We start from the raw sequence: 15,041 nt of genomic DNA on the forward strand, positions 1-15,041 counted from the left end.
AGAGAGGAGGCTAGAGTGGTGGGGCTGGCCCCAGGGGCTGTAGGGAAAATCCAGGCTCCAACCCCCACAAGAAACCCTGTGCCTATAAAGGCAAATGCCATCTCAAAGAAAGCAGTGATCATATTGCTTTATAACTGGTTTTCCCAGCTATTTACATACAACAGTCCCCCCACAAAACAGGTGTCAAAAATACAGCAAACTCTATTGTGCTGAAAAAAGTCATTTTGACAAGTCTAATTTACTGAGATTGAGTCATGAGAGCATAAACAAATCTCTCTTGTCAAAGTCCATATTGAAAGTGGGGAAAACGGATTGTAGACTTAAGTGCACTAATGCTTGGAAAGGTACTCTTATTTCCTTCGGAAATTTCTAGCACTGCTCACACATATGTTGCCTCTCAGCCTCCAAAGCTGTCCCCCAACAGAGCGCACAGTTTGGATGCTCAGAAATAAGAGTGGCCCCAGAGGTGGCCGCACTCTGGCTCCCAGCCATGAGGTTCCCACGTAAATCGGTTCCACAACCTCAACTAGTAACATGAGAAACCTGGGGGGACCTCGGGGACAACCAGCTAGAAGAGGACATGGATTCCCTAGACAGAATAAAGCTGTTGACTACGGTTGCTAGTTACTTACATTTTATAAAGATCTTATTTATTTATTCATGAGAGACCCAGAGGGAGAGGCAGAGACATAGGCAGAGGGAGAAGCAGGCTCTCTGTGGGGAGCCCGATGTGGGATTTGATCCCAGAACCACAGGATCATTCCCTGAGCCCATGGCAGAAGCTCAACCACTGAGCCACCCCGGTGTCCCTCTCACATGTTTTAGAAATCTCTTTGGCAAGCTAAGCTAGAAGGAAAAAAGCAAAAGGCAATTCCAGTGTCCATGTCTCCTCTTGCCAAAAGAGGCTTGGCCACTCTGCTCCACCTTGGACTTCTGTAGCAGCCACTTCTCACCCCCTTCTGATGCCTGCAATGTGCCCCCACTCAAAGACGCTGGGTTGCTCCTCTTGGCTTTCCCTGTTGTGTCACAAGCCCACTTGTGGTTCTCCTCATTGTCCCTGGTGTCTGGGTATGTGTGGTGGGCCCCGAGTGTCCACCTCTTGCCCCCATTTGGGTTGCTTTAGGTTCTACCCCAATGTCTCCACCTCTACTTGCCTGGGAATCTCACAGCACAAAGCACCCTAGGGGCTTCTAACTCTGCCTGGAAGCTGGTGGGCCCCCTCTTCCTCAGGAAAGGCTTGGTTGAGCTCTCACTTGGGTTAAAAGTTAGGAAAGCCCATGAGCCATCATCTTACCTCATCTCTCCATCCAGGCTTAGGTGAGAGGGGGTCCCCAAGGTAGCCACAGTCACCACTTATCTGTGGCAAATAAAGATCACCAAGTTGACATATAAAGCAACTTGAGGCCAAGCAGAAGAGGCAACAATTGCAGTCTTTTTTTTTTAAGATTTTATTTATTTATTTATTTATTTATTTATTTATTTATTTATTTATTTATGAGAGACACAGAGAGAGGCAGAGACATAAGCAGGCTCCCTGTGGGGAGTCTGATGCGGGACTTGATCTCACGACCTGAGCTGAAGGCAGACGCTCAACCACTGAGCCACCCAGGCATCCCAACAGTTGCAGTCTTTTAAGTGATTTCCTTCCAAAGTGACTGAAAGTATTTGATATCTCATCAGTTCGTGAGGCTCCCGGCCTGGTCAGCTCGGTGTCCACGCCGCAGGGACATCAGGGGTGATGTGCACAGATGGGAGATGGGACAGGCACACTTTGAATTGTCACCAGGTACCACTGAACCACACACTGACCCAGCTGGGTCTTAGAGGGAACCACTTCTTTGCCGCAATCCCAGCTAAGGAAGCGGAAGATCCGGTCTCAGAAATCAATACGGCGTCTGTAAATGAACATTAGTCACTTTACCATCGGTTCCCATCCTGCGACTGATTAAAGTCAAGGGTGGCAAGGACGTGCTTTGCCCTGCTTGAGGAAATCTGCCTTGGTCCAGAGGCAGTGGAAGCCACCCAGGGCTGGCTGGATTCCTGCACCAACACACTCATCATGCCACAGTTGGAAGGATGAAGCCCTGTGGAAGTGCAAGTGCCGTGTGTCAGACACTTTTCAATTAACAGCCCCTTGCTTAGTGACTTTGGACCACCAGCCACCCACTCCCCCACGGGCAGTGCAGGCCAGCAGGCCCCAGTACCCCAGATCCGTCATCTGGTGCCTCCTGCTCCCTGATGAGAAATCAGATGTCAGCTTGCAGTCTCGTCACCCCCAATTCCACATCAGGTCGTGTCAAAGAAACATTCACAACACAAATCACATGAGCGGTGGGAAAGCCAGATTGCCCCAACAGCTGACAACGAGAGGAGAGGAGCACTTGATCCGAGGCAGGTCGTGCAGGGAGCACCGCGGACGCAGGCCTGAGAGAGGAAAGGAGGCTCCAGCCCTTAACCAAAGGCCTGGGTGCTGCTCAGGGTGGAAAGAGCATTTTCCCTCTACCCTTCCAGGCTTTTGGCTGAGACCCTCTGGCAATAAAAGGACAGATTAATAGGAGAAAACCCAACAGCAGCTTCAGAACCTGGATCCCTCCTGTAATCCGAGGGAGAGACCCAGGAAAACGGAGCCACTCTCTGAAGTGGCCTGGGCCACCACCTAGAATAGCATCTCCAGCTGAAGACAAAAGAAGGTGATGAGCACTGGGTGTTAGACTTTATGTTGGCAAATCGAACTTCAATAAAATATATTTTTAAATATATATAAAATATTATAAATATATATATAAAATATATAATATATATTTTATTGAAGTTTGATTATATATATATAATGGATGGGTGGGGGGAGCCAGTCCCAGGAGGTGATGGGGGAAAGCCTGGTAAACAAGGCGAAGGTTGTTATGCAGATAAACTGGAGGCCTTCTCCTCTCCATTCGTCGAGTTTCTAGATATTAGAGCCTCCCCCACTTCCTCTGACGGGGAGGGACACCCTTACAAATGGAGATTTGCTTTATCCATGTAAATGTGTCTTGCAAAAGGGTGACTCTTGTCTTCGTTTTCCAAGCTTCTAGGACTATGTCTGCTGCTTCTTAAAAATAAGAGCTCAAAATAATCCCTCTGCCCAAGGGGCACAGCCTCTGCCCTACAACCCTACCTCCGAGACCCAAAGCCAGTTTGGCCTTCGCCACGGACCCGGGGGTGCCCACGGGTTTGGGCACGGTGGGTGGCTGCAAGTTTGTCGTGGGCAAGGGTGCCTGCGTGCGGGCTGGTGGGGAACACCCACCCTACTCTGCCCTCTTCTCTCTGGCATCATCACAAGCCGGATTGGCTTCGTTTCTTCTTATAGCACCAAGAACTTACCCAGAAGGAACTCAGCATTCTCCGGGAAGCAAAGGGCGACTGGGCTGGGACTAAGAAGATTCTGCGAGTCTGAAGCAGCTTGCTCAAGGGCCACCCCGCTGGGAGGAGGAGGACCCCGGATTTAGACCTGGGCTTTCTGCTTCCCAGAGATCCTGGCCTGCCCTGCCCTGCCCAGTGTGTGACCCCACATGACACGAGGCTCTCATCTGGATCTCACCCTGGACTTCCATGAATAAACTGCAGGTGGAGGAGGGTGGAGTGGAGGCAGGAGGCGGGGGTCACAGAGCCTCATTCTTCCCTGAGTCAGGAGAGGCCTGGCCGGGCTTGGTTTCTGGTCTCAGGGAGTGACTGTGAGGTTAATTGTATGGCCCGTCCCGCTGTGCTCCCCTCCTGGAGCCTTGCCAAGCTCTTTGCCCATTTGCAGGGCCCATCGGCACGTGTTCGAGTCCGGTTTGGGGTCTGCCTGGCCCCCTGTGCCATTTCCGTCAGGTCCTTTGTGTGCCCTCTGACTCAGGCACTGCTCTGGACTTGGCCAAGCAGGGCTCAAATCTCAGCCCCCCACTTCCCTGTGGGGGGGACGGCGGGCGGGGACCTGAGATGAGGGCTGGAAGCTCTCTGACCCTCCGTTCCCTCCTGTGGAAAGTGCCAGGGACACCTGCTGCCCAGCAGCGTGCGCGAGCAGCTGGTGGAGCCCTGCAGCTGGCCGGGGTGTCCTGAGCACTGGGGTATGTGGCTGGGGTGCCAGGCCCTTCAGCAGAACCAGCAAGAAGCACGGGGGGAGGTGAGAAGGCCAGAGAGCCGAGGCAGGCCGCAAATAGCACCTCCCCACCCCCCCACCCCCCCACCCCACCCCCGGAGTGCCCATGACCTTGTTGGAGTCTCACATCTTGATGTGGGAGGCCCACCCCTGTTGGCGATTTTGCCTGCTTTTGCCAGGTGTCGCCCAAGTGCCAGCTTGCCTTGCACCGGAGATCGGGTGAGAAGTGGACCAGACCTAGGCTCTTCCTTCAGGGCGCTTCCAAGCCAGGGGCTCCTGGGCTGGGGCAGCTGCATTACCTGGGAGCTCCCCACCTCAGATCTTTTTTTTTTTTTAATAAATTTATTTTTTATTGGTGTTCAATTTACCAAAATACAGAATAACACCCAGTGCTCATCCCGCCAAGTGTCCCCCTCAGTGCCCGTCACCCATTCACCCCCACCCCCCGCCCTCCTCCCTTTCCACCACCCCTAGTTCATTTCCCAGAGTTAGGAGTCTTTATGTTCTGTCTCCCTTTCTGATATTTCCCACACATTTATTCTCCCTTCCCTTGGATCTAATCTGTGTAGGACATCAAGCCCACGGCCCTCCTTTTTGGAAGGCAGATATCTGGGGACACTTAGCCATCAGCCACCGAACGCTGGCTCTTGCCAGCGTCGGGCTGGGCACCTGGCATGGGCTCCAGGATGCAAACCCTGGAAGGCACATGGGCTGTCCATCTCCAGGTGGCAAGCTCCTGGTGTGGAGGGAGGGTGCAGATACAAGGGAGGGCCCACCAGGGGTAGCCCCAGTGGAGTGCCAGCAAAGCAGGGGTAGGGTGGGGGGTAGGGAAGCACTGGGGGCTGCAGTAGGTGGGGGATCAAGGCATTCTGATCAAGGGGTACAGAGGTGGGAAGAGGTCACTGCCATAAGCCCCACTCAAATGCAAGCTGTTCCTTTCTGTTTTATGGACTCGGATTTTGAAACCAGTTTTTCCGTTTTCCACTACAGCCTGACCTTTCCCCCTCCCAGAATGCTTTGGGCTGCACTCCCTCCAGGGGCTTGGTAATGCCCACCACCTAGCTCACTGCCTTCTCTGGGGGCCTGGCCTGACTTAGCCCTGGGGTTCCCCTGAAACAGCCAGAGGAGGGCCTCAGGGAAGAGCCAGGTCAGCTCCCACAGCCTGGGGCTGCACCCTCAGATCACAGAGTACTTTCCGAGGCCCCAGGCTATACCCACAAGAAAGACTGAGACTCTTCTTTCCCTAAAGATCCCTGTGCTAGGAGAGAAGGAAAGGAGTGTCCACGAAAAGGTATCTCCTGCCCACACCTGTCCACACAGATGCCAGCAGGGAGGCCCTGGGCCCTGGCTTGCTTCCTGCCAGGCTGGTTGTGTGCTCTCTGAGACCGGGTCAAGGGGGCAAGTGCCTGGGCCCTTCACACTCTCAGGCAAGAGGTCAGTGCAGAAAAAAAGCCACATTCCTCTCATTGTCATTTGCACCCCTCTGTCCCTACTGGGCCCCATCTCCTCTGTGACTTTGAAGTAATTTCCCTGGTCCAGTTAATGGCCTGCAGGTTTACAGCCCGGGGGCATTGGGCAGTCACAAGTAGTGAACGGGCTGGGGCGGGGGGGGGGGGGGGGGGGGGGGGGGGGGGGAGGCAGAGGAACACTGGGGCCCCTTGGGAGTGCCAGCAGGCAGTCGGTTCTAGCCCCCCCCCCACAGCTCCTTTCTAAATGGGGTTTCTGAAGCTCCCAGACATCCAGCGACTTGCCCCACATCACCGAGATAGTAAGTTCTAACCAGAACTGTAACCTTAAAAGCCCCTGTTCCTGTGATAGAGCGTCTGCTTTCAGCTCAGGTCATGGTCCCAGGGGACCCAAGATTGAGTCCCGCATCCCTGCAGGGAGCCTGCTTCTCCCTCTGCCTGTGTCTCTGCCTCTCTCTGTGTGTCTTTCATGAATAAAATAAAATCTTAAAAAAAAGGCACTGTTTGTTCCAATTTCTGTTGGATAACAAACCCTCTCATCAGACCCTTCCGCCCCCTCCTCTTCCTCCTCCTCCCCCTCTTCCTCATCCTTCATTCAGTTCAAGCCTTGCTTATTGAGGCCCCCTCCCACCCCCTGCCCCCTCTGGGCTGCACAGGCCAAGGGTGGGGGCTCAGCGTTAGACTAGAACCTGTTCCTTGCCACCTGCCTCTGCTAGAGCATCAGCCCCCTGATGACAGGGAGTTTTTCCAGTTTGAGCCATTTTCACTGCAGTAGCTAAAACTGTGCTGCTCAGCGGGGTAGCTACTTACTAGTCGTGTGTGGCCATTTAAATGTAAATTCATTAAAAAGAAATAAAGTTGAAAATTTAGCTCCTCTGTTGTACTAGCCACATGTCACGTGCTCAAGAGCTGCATGATGGCTACTCTATGGGGCAGCTCAGACATCGGACACGTCCACCAACCACAGAAGTTTCTACTGGGCAGCACAGCTCAAGAATAGTGCCTGGTACGTGGTGGGCACCTGTCTCTTCTGAATGTGGAATGAACAAAAGGACTTTGAAGGCTAGGACTCTGGTAAATAGTGAGGGGGTAAACAGCTTCCAAGAGCTACTGATTTCTGTTTGTGATCATGAACTAGAGTGATCAAGGAAAACTTGAAAAGGTATATGAAATGGTAAAGTTTTGGATGAAGCTGAGTGAACACAGGCTGCAGAAAAGACTAAGAATGCTATCTTCTGGGAGCTTCAGAGTATATGTAGAATTGAAACGCGCTAGTACAAAGGCATACGTGTTGGAAGAAGGGAAGTAGAATTAAAGCATAAAGACGTTGCATTGCCCAGGAAGAGACTCAAGGTAAAAATTAACATTAGACTTTGCTAAGTCAAGGATGAGTGTTACTCTCTGGGGACCCCTGGAGTCTCCGAGAACCTTTCAGCCAATCTGAAGGAGGCAAACTATTTTCATAACACTAATATGAGAGTTAACTTTGCCACTCTCTTTTTCACACGTATACGGCAGATGTTTCCAGAGGCTACGTGACATGTGACATCACAACTGATGGAATGCAGGGACAGATGTGAGAATCCAGCTGTCTTCTCTTAAGCTGGACATTAAAGAGGTTTAAAAAATTGTAAAACAGTCCCACGCTTCTTGTTACATTTTTTTGATTTAGAAGGATATAGTCATTTTTCATAAAACAAATGTGATTTGTGTTGACACGTAGTATGTATTAGGGTTCTCCAGACAAATAGAGCCAAGAACCAACAACACACACACACACACACACACACAGGTGTGTATGGAGGGAGGGAGGGAGAGTTATCACAAGGAATTGGCTCACATGATTATGAAGGCTGATCAAGCCCAAGATCTGTGGGATGAGTCGGCAAGCTGGAGGCATAGGTGTAGCTCCAGTCCGAGTCTGAAGGCTTGAGAAACAGAACATATAGTGGCAGCTCCAGTCCGAAGGCTAAAAAGCTCTACTCTTCAAGAGACACCGCAAGAAAACTAAAGACAAGTTACAAAATGGGAGAAAATATTGGCAAATCACTTATGTCTAAGACATATAAAGAAGTCTTACAAGTCCTTCTCTTTCTTCCTTCTCTTAGATTGTTTTTTATCGCTCTATTCTCTCTCGCCTCCATCCTTGTCAATTGGTGGTTATAGTTATGTATTAGTACTAGTGGTTGCTGATGCTTTGGTACAAGTTTTAAGAAAGGAAAAAGCCTATCTTGTGATTGGAAGGCAATCTGGCAGGAAGAACTCTCTTACTTGGGGGAGGGTCAGACTTTTGGTCTAGTCAGGCCTTCAACTGTTTGGATGAGGCCCACCTACCTTAGGGTGGACAATCTGCTTGACTCAGTCTGTTGATTTAAATGTTCATCTCATCTGAGCACCTGGGTGGCTCAGTGGTTGAGAGTCTGCCTTTGGCTCAAGTCATGATTCCAGGGTCCTTGGATCGAGTCCCACATCGGGCTCCCTGGAGGGAGCCTGCTTCTCCCTCTGCCTGTGTCTTTGCTTCTTTCTGTGTGTCTCTCATGAATAAATAAATAGAATCTTTAAAAAATAAAGAAATACATGTTCATCTCATCCAAAATCATCATCCCAGAAATACCCAGAGTCATGTTTGACTAGATATCTGGGTATTCAAAGGCCTAGTCAAGTTGACACAGAAAATCAACCATCACAAATGGATTTATTATTTTGTCACATTTAAATGAACTGAATCATATTTTAGATTATTGTAGTTTTAACTTCTGACATACTGAATATCAATAGCTATCATGTAAAGGGGATCCAGAGGTCAGAATATTTGAGAATCTCTGCTCTCGGATAATCACTATTACAGATGGTGGAGACCATGCCCCAACACTGACTTTTGGCTTCTTTCCTATCAATCTTACCTCTAGAGGCACAGCCTGATTCCCTGTGAGCCTGTGGCTCTGTCCTGTCACTTTTGATGGCAGGCAGGAGAAGTGTGGGGCAAAAAGCATGGACCCCTGGAAGCTACTCCCAAGGTACCCCAGCCCAAGAGAGCTCTCCTTGATGATGGATTCTATATCTATCTATCTATCTATCTATCTATCTATCTATCTATCTATCTAATCTATCTCCACATACATATAAATACACACGTACAAAGAGAACCCAGAACCCACGGAGCATTCCAATCAGGCATATACACAGTCTGAAGGTTGATAAAACGTTTCCAAATGGAGATAGCGATGTAACCGTTTGCAGTGGTGCCATAGGGCCACAATTTTGCTAGCAACCTGGTAAATAACTGTTACTAAACATTCAAAGTGGCTGCTTCTCTCTGACCTTCTGGACAACATAAGGGGCTTTCAGAGTGTTGCTGGAGAAGGAAAGTGTGAGCCTTGCTGTAAACTTATAAATACTTGCTTATTTGGGCTTCGGCTTTCTTCTCCAGCACTGATATTTCCTTTAAAAACCCGAAAGAGTCCTTCTATGCTCCCAGGGCTGAGAGCTTTGCAAAGTGCTTCTCAAGCCCTTGTGGTCTGCCCTCTCAGCCCCCCGCCACCCCCCAACACCATGGAAGTTGGCTGGCCCTGTGGATGGGAAACAGGCCCCTGAGAAGGGCCTTGAACCCAGGGCTACTCTCTTTTCTTGGTCCCCACGGTACTTGTCCCCTAGCACTGAGCCTTAACGGACTTTGACTCACAGGTAAAGCCCACTTTAGAGAGACTGATGGTGGCTTTAACCACCCGACCCCTGTCCACACTGAAGTGTCATCAACAGGCACGAGCTCAGCTTCCCCCTGCTTTTGCAGGGACCAGGGACTGCAGAGGAGACAAACCTGGGATCTGCAACCGGTGGTAGGAAGCCCTGTGGAGGAAAGAGAGACAGATGCCCTAGCCTGGAGCCTCAAGAGCCAGGATTTTATGGGGGGTGCCGCAGGAGTCCCGGGGCTGCGGGATGGTCATGCTCAGGAAATGGGGAGTCCCTATCCCCAGGAGACTCACAAAGCCCTTTGAGGGGAGGCTGGGGCTGGAGATCCGGGAAGCTTTGATCCCCACCCCCCCACCCTTCCCCAGTGCTTCCTAAAAAAAGGAAAGGTAGGAGGAAGTTGCAGGAATTTCCCCAAAGGCAGGCTCCAGGCCAAATCCAAAATCTCACTGATGCCAACTCATGGTGCTTCTTGTCTCTTTCCCTCTGTCTCTGTCTCTGTCTCTCTGTCTCTGTCAGTGTCTGTGTGTCTCTGAACTCTCACTGTCTGCACCCAGACCTGGGCTGACAGGCACGCTGCCCCAACCTGCTCCCTTCGCTGAGAAAGCAAGTGGCGCTGCCCCCGGCCGCATCTTGCCCAGACCCCAGGTAACCTCTACTCCCGATGAGCATGGACAGTTTAGCAGCCAGACTCTTTCTGGATTATGAGTGAGAAAACAAATAACAAATAAGCTACTAGCATGTGCCCGATTGAAATGTGTCCTTCGAAGGCTTAGCAACCACACGCCCGGCCGTCCGGACCCAGCAGGCCTTCCGCCCGCCGCAGCAGCCTGCGGAGAGACGGTTCTGGGGGAGACAGAGTGCCGGGGGCTTGGGACAGGTGGAGATGGATTAAGGGGGCTGAGGGGCAACACGGGAGGCCACCTGATACTTTGATGAGGGCTCAAAAGCCAAGCTTAGCTGGAGCTCAGGTAACAGCTCCCCAGCAAACCTTCCCTGACCACCTGCACCCCTCCTCGCACACAGATACTCGTTCGCAGTTCTGGATGGTTCTGTATGCCAGGATACGCACACGGACCCTTGGACCCGCACACACACTCGTGTGTACCCCAGCACCCCGATGACCTGGGCTTCCCTCTGCCAGTGTCCCTAGCCCACTGGCCCAGAAATCCCCAATCTTAGAGCACACCCCGTTCCCTCCTGAGAAGGCCGAGTCAGAGGTGATCCCGCTGCCTCTCTCTCATCCTTCCCTCCCTCCTGCAGGCCTGCCTGCCCAGAGCCCCTGCTCTCCCTCCACACCTCCTGCCCTGTGCTGACATGCCCGGTCCTCAGGGGAAGGGCAGTCCCAGACCATTGCTCCTAGGACCCGGGTCCCCTCTTCCACAGGCAGGCCTGGTTGGAGCAGGTGGCTTCCCACCTGCTGCTGCTGTCCTGCCCTTGGGTGCGCTCCAGGAGCTCTCTGCTGCAGTTGAGCCTTCATGGGTTATGGCTTGAATCGTGTATCCTCCACAAGATGTGGAAATCCGAGTCACCAGGACCTGTGAATGTGACCTGATTTGGACATAGGATCCTTATGGAGGTGATCAAGTTCAGATGAGGTCATTAGCCTATGACTGGCGTCCCTATAAGGGGGGGACTTTGGACACAGAGATCCACAGAGAGAAAAGATTACATGAAGACGTGAGCAGAGCACCATCCACACACCAAGGGGTTCCTGGAGCTGCTCAAGGGCACGACAGAGGCCTGGCACCGAGACCCCCTCCCAGCACCCAAAAGGAACCAGCGCTGCTCACACCTTGATTTCGAACTTCTAGCTTGCAGAACTGGCAGGGCTGTTCCACCCCTGGTGAGCTGCCTTGAGGTGCTAGGCGAGCGCTGGCTCTGCAGTCTTGGGTCCTGTAGCCCTGTCTCTTGCTCAGGCTGGTGGGAAGTGTCCCTCAGGGCCCACCTGCCTCTCTGAGTCACCCATCTGGCCCCTCCCAGGAACCTTCTGATGTCCATAAATGCAATACAAGGCCTTCCACAGCCCATGCCATGGCTCCTCAGTCTCCAAATAAAGCACAACTTCTTCCATCTCCAAGGCCAGAGGGGCCTTCCCATTTCTACCGCCCCTACCCAATCCCCCACCCTAGGAAACTGGATGTTACCCTTCATACCCACCCTTCAGGCCCCATCCCACTGACGACTCAGCCAGCTCACTGCTTGTTGCTCTAAGTCCACTCTGGCCTAAGCTCCCCATTCCTGCCTGGATGACCATGCCAGCGTCCATCCTGGCCTCTTCACTTCCAGCTGGCATCCCCTCACCGTTCTCCATGGGGCCCCAGAGGGGTCCTTTACAAGCACACATCTGACTGCAGATTTCCTCTACTTGCCACATTTGGGTGGCATCTGATGGCTCTGAATCCCAAGGCCACAAGACCCTGTGTGACCAAAGCTGCTTCACCTTCTCCAGTGTTCTCTTCTGGCCTCCTGTCACTTGATGTCATTGATCCGGGAAAGCTCCCAGGCCCCCCTGGAATGGTGACATGGGTTCTGCGGGAGGAAGGGCTGCTGGTGTGATGAGTGGACTGGCAGCCCAAGGAAGCCCCTGGTCCCCCTGCTTTCTCAGAGGAGCAGTGAGAGGGCCCCCCTCAGCCAGCTGGCTGTGCCAGGGCATGAGCAAGGTTTCTAGGGATGAGGTAGGCAGGGAGCATGTATTATGCTAATTAGACTTGGCTTCTAGTTCACTCCTTCAGCCACAGATTTCTAGAAAGTGCAAGCACAGTGAGGGCTTGGCATTAACAGATGGCCCCAGGAAGCAAGAGTGTGAGTGTGTACATGTTCTCGAGCACATATGTGTTTGTTGTACGTGTGTGTGTCTAGATATGTGAGTGACTGCATATATGCACACACACCCTCCACACGCATACATGTGCTTGTTGTGTATGTGCATGTATATGTGTGGGTGCATGGGTGTATATGTATGTGCTTCTCTTTACCTGAGTGTATCAATATGTGTGTGTGAAGTGTGTATATATGCCACATGTGCATGTATATGTGTGTATGTATGTGTTCGTATCTGGGCATAGATGGACATTTACACATGGTGTGTATGCATGGCTACACATGTCCATGGGTGTGTGGATGTGTGTCTGAGTTGATCTGCACAGGTGTGTATGTATGTGTGTGTATGTGTTTAGGTGTATGTAGTATATGAATGTATGTGTGTGAGGGGTACAGATGTATACGGTTGTGTGGGTATGTGTCTATATTTGGGTGCATCTGCCTGGGTGTGAATGTGTGTGTGTGTGTGTGTGTGTAAGTTTATGTAAATGAATGCCTTGCAGGTATGTGGATGGGTATGGATGTGCAGATGTGTGTATTTGTACCTGGGTGTCATCTGCGTGATGTGTAGAGCAGGTGGCATCTGCATGTCTGAGTATGGATGTGTGTGTGATGTGGATGTGGATGGGTAGTTGATTGCGTGTCTGTATCAAATGTATCTTTTTTTTTTCAAATGTATCTTTATGGGTGTAGGTAGGGGATGCACAGTATGTATGTGTTCATCCATCTGCATGGGTGCTGAAGTTTGTATACACATGTGTGGGGGGCAGTGAACACATACAGGTCTGTAGATGTATGTCTGTGACTGAGCATATCTGTACAAGTATGAGTGTGGGGAGGGCGTCATGGGGTCAGGGGAGAATGGATATGCATGGGTGTATGGACACGTGTCCTATCCAGGTGGATGTGCACAGGTATGTGTATGTATGTTTGGGTGTGTGAAGGTGCATGCATTTCAGTGCATGTCTGTTGGGAGTGCAGTTGAGTGTGTGAATGTGTGTCCACATCGGGATTTATCTGCACAGGGGTGTGTGTGTGTGTTGGGAGTGCACATGGGTGTGTAGACATGCCTGTATCCAGGCATATCTGCAGAGGTGTAGAGATGAGGGCAGTCCATCTGTGTGTATGTGTGTGTTCGGGGGAGTGTCTGCCTGGGGGTGGGGTCTGGACAGTGTCTGCCTGGGCCCTTGCACCCACAGCCCTCTGGACAAGTCATTACTCATTCTTCTTCTCCCTCAGTTTTCCCAGCTGTAAAATGGGAACAGCAACAGCTCTTATCTCACAAGATGGCTCTGAGCATTGGCTTCCCCAACATCAGAGCTCTCCTGAGGGCCCCAAGTCAGCGGGTTCAAGGAGAGCCTCGTCTTTGGACTCAGATTAGTGACCACTTCAGTTTCTTCTAGCCTGCATGGAGCACTCTGTAGTCAAAGGCAGGGAGAGGCTGCAAGGCTGGACCCCCCCTTTACTGGGTAGCCAGGCCCCCTTTTGTTTCAGCCTGGTCTGCCGAGGACCCAGAGCTGGGTTCATCCCATCAGGACAGTGGCAGTTCCTCAGCCATCGACTTCTGTACTTAAGCATGTCATATGAGGCTGAGCAAAGAAACACCAAATTTAATAAAGCCCAGGAACTGGGAGAGCTCTCCAACCCAAATCAATCCTCGATGTGTTTTTAATTAAGTTATAGCCCTTTGTGATTAAAGAGTGTGAATTTCATTACTGTGACCATTTATCAAAGAGCGTACCTGCTGAACCTTTCCAATAGGCAGAGAAGAAGGCTTTTTATTTTCATCAACACCAAGTGCCCAGCTTGTATCTCGACTGACTCATCAGGGACAATTGTCTCCCCTCCCAAGCTAACACCCACTCAGTACCGACAAAACCATGCCTGCCCCCACCCTGCCCTCCACCATGTCGCCCACCAAAAGGCCAAGGCAGGTAAATAGATAACCTCTGATTTGGTTCAAGTATCTCTCCTAACACCTAGCCAGCCAAGCACTCCGACTGCCAGAGCTCAGCCCAGGCCTCAGGAGTCAGGGTGCATAGGGGAGGGAGCCCGAACAATCTCAACTGTTGACGCTGGCCTGCCTTGAACCATGGTGGGCTTCCAACATTGACCTGGACGCGGCTCATGGGGCTCCATGAATGAAGACTGAATGTTAACAGGCGAAAGGCCACTTTGGGGAACCTGTGCCTCTGCCAGTTGCTACACGTGTGTGCATATACATGTGCTCCTTATGTTTTCCAAGAGTGTTTTCTTTTTTTTAATAAATTTATTTTTTATTGGTGTTCAATTTGCCAACATATAGAATAACACCCAGTGCTCATCCCGTCAAGTGCCCACCTCAGTGCCTGCCACTCAGTCACCCCCACCTCCCGCCCACCTCCCCTTCCACCACCCCTAGTTCATTTCCCAGAGTTAGGAGTCTTCCATATTCTGTCTCCCTTTCTGATATTTCTCACTTATTTTTCCTCCTTTCTCCTTTATTCCCTTTCACTATTATTTATATTCCCCAAATGAATGAGACCATATAATGTTTGGAAGGTATTATGCTGAGTGAAATAAGTCAATCGGAGAAGGCCAAGATTGTTTTCTTAAAGTACTATAAACAGAAAAGTGTCCATATCGGGTGTGTATTAAATACATTTTACAAGTAAGCACAGTTGTGGAACCAAGACCAGATTGCGAAGTGGAACACGGGTGCTCCTCCCAAGCCCCCGTGGTACCCCCTCATGATCACTAATCCCACTCCACCACCACCCCCCAGTGGTAACTGCTATGCGAATCCTACCAGCGTTTGCTTATTTTTGTACTTCACTTAAATGGAATCAGAAAGAACTTGCTTTTTTTGTGCCTGGTTTATTTGACTCAGCCTTATGTTTGTGAGATTTGTCCATGCATACCTCATGGATTACTTACCCATTCTGCACCTGATGAATATTTTGGTCATT

The 15,041-nt window shown here is 51.0% G+C and overlaps 1 long non-coding RNA gene across 7 annotated transcripts in view; it reads right to left on the reverse strand.

Moving 5' to 3' along the window:
- Positions 1 to 1,503: 1,503 nt before the first annotated feature.
- Positions 1,504 to 15,041, reverse strand: part of LOC140627755 (uncharacterized) — a 291,600-nt gene continuing 278,062 nt past the window's right edge. For 5 of the 7 annotated variants that reach the window (XR_012026361.1, XR_012026356.1, XR_012026359.1 and 2 more), the window contains one exon: positions 1,504 to 2,084. This is a non-coding gene — a long non-coding RNA (uncharacterized lncRNA). The remainder of the gene's footprint in view (positions 2,085 to 15,041) is intronic. The other 2 variants (XR_012026370.1, XR_012026366.1) reach the window with 1 other exon arrangement.

This window comes from Canis lupus, chromosome X (assembly GCF_048164855.1).
Source record: "Canis lupus baileyi chromosome X, mCanLup2.hap1, whole genome shotgun sequence".
NCBI classification, from domain to species: domain Eukaryota; kingdom Metazoa; phylum Chordata; class Mammalia; order Carnivora; family Canidae; genus Canis; species Canis lupus.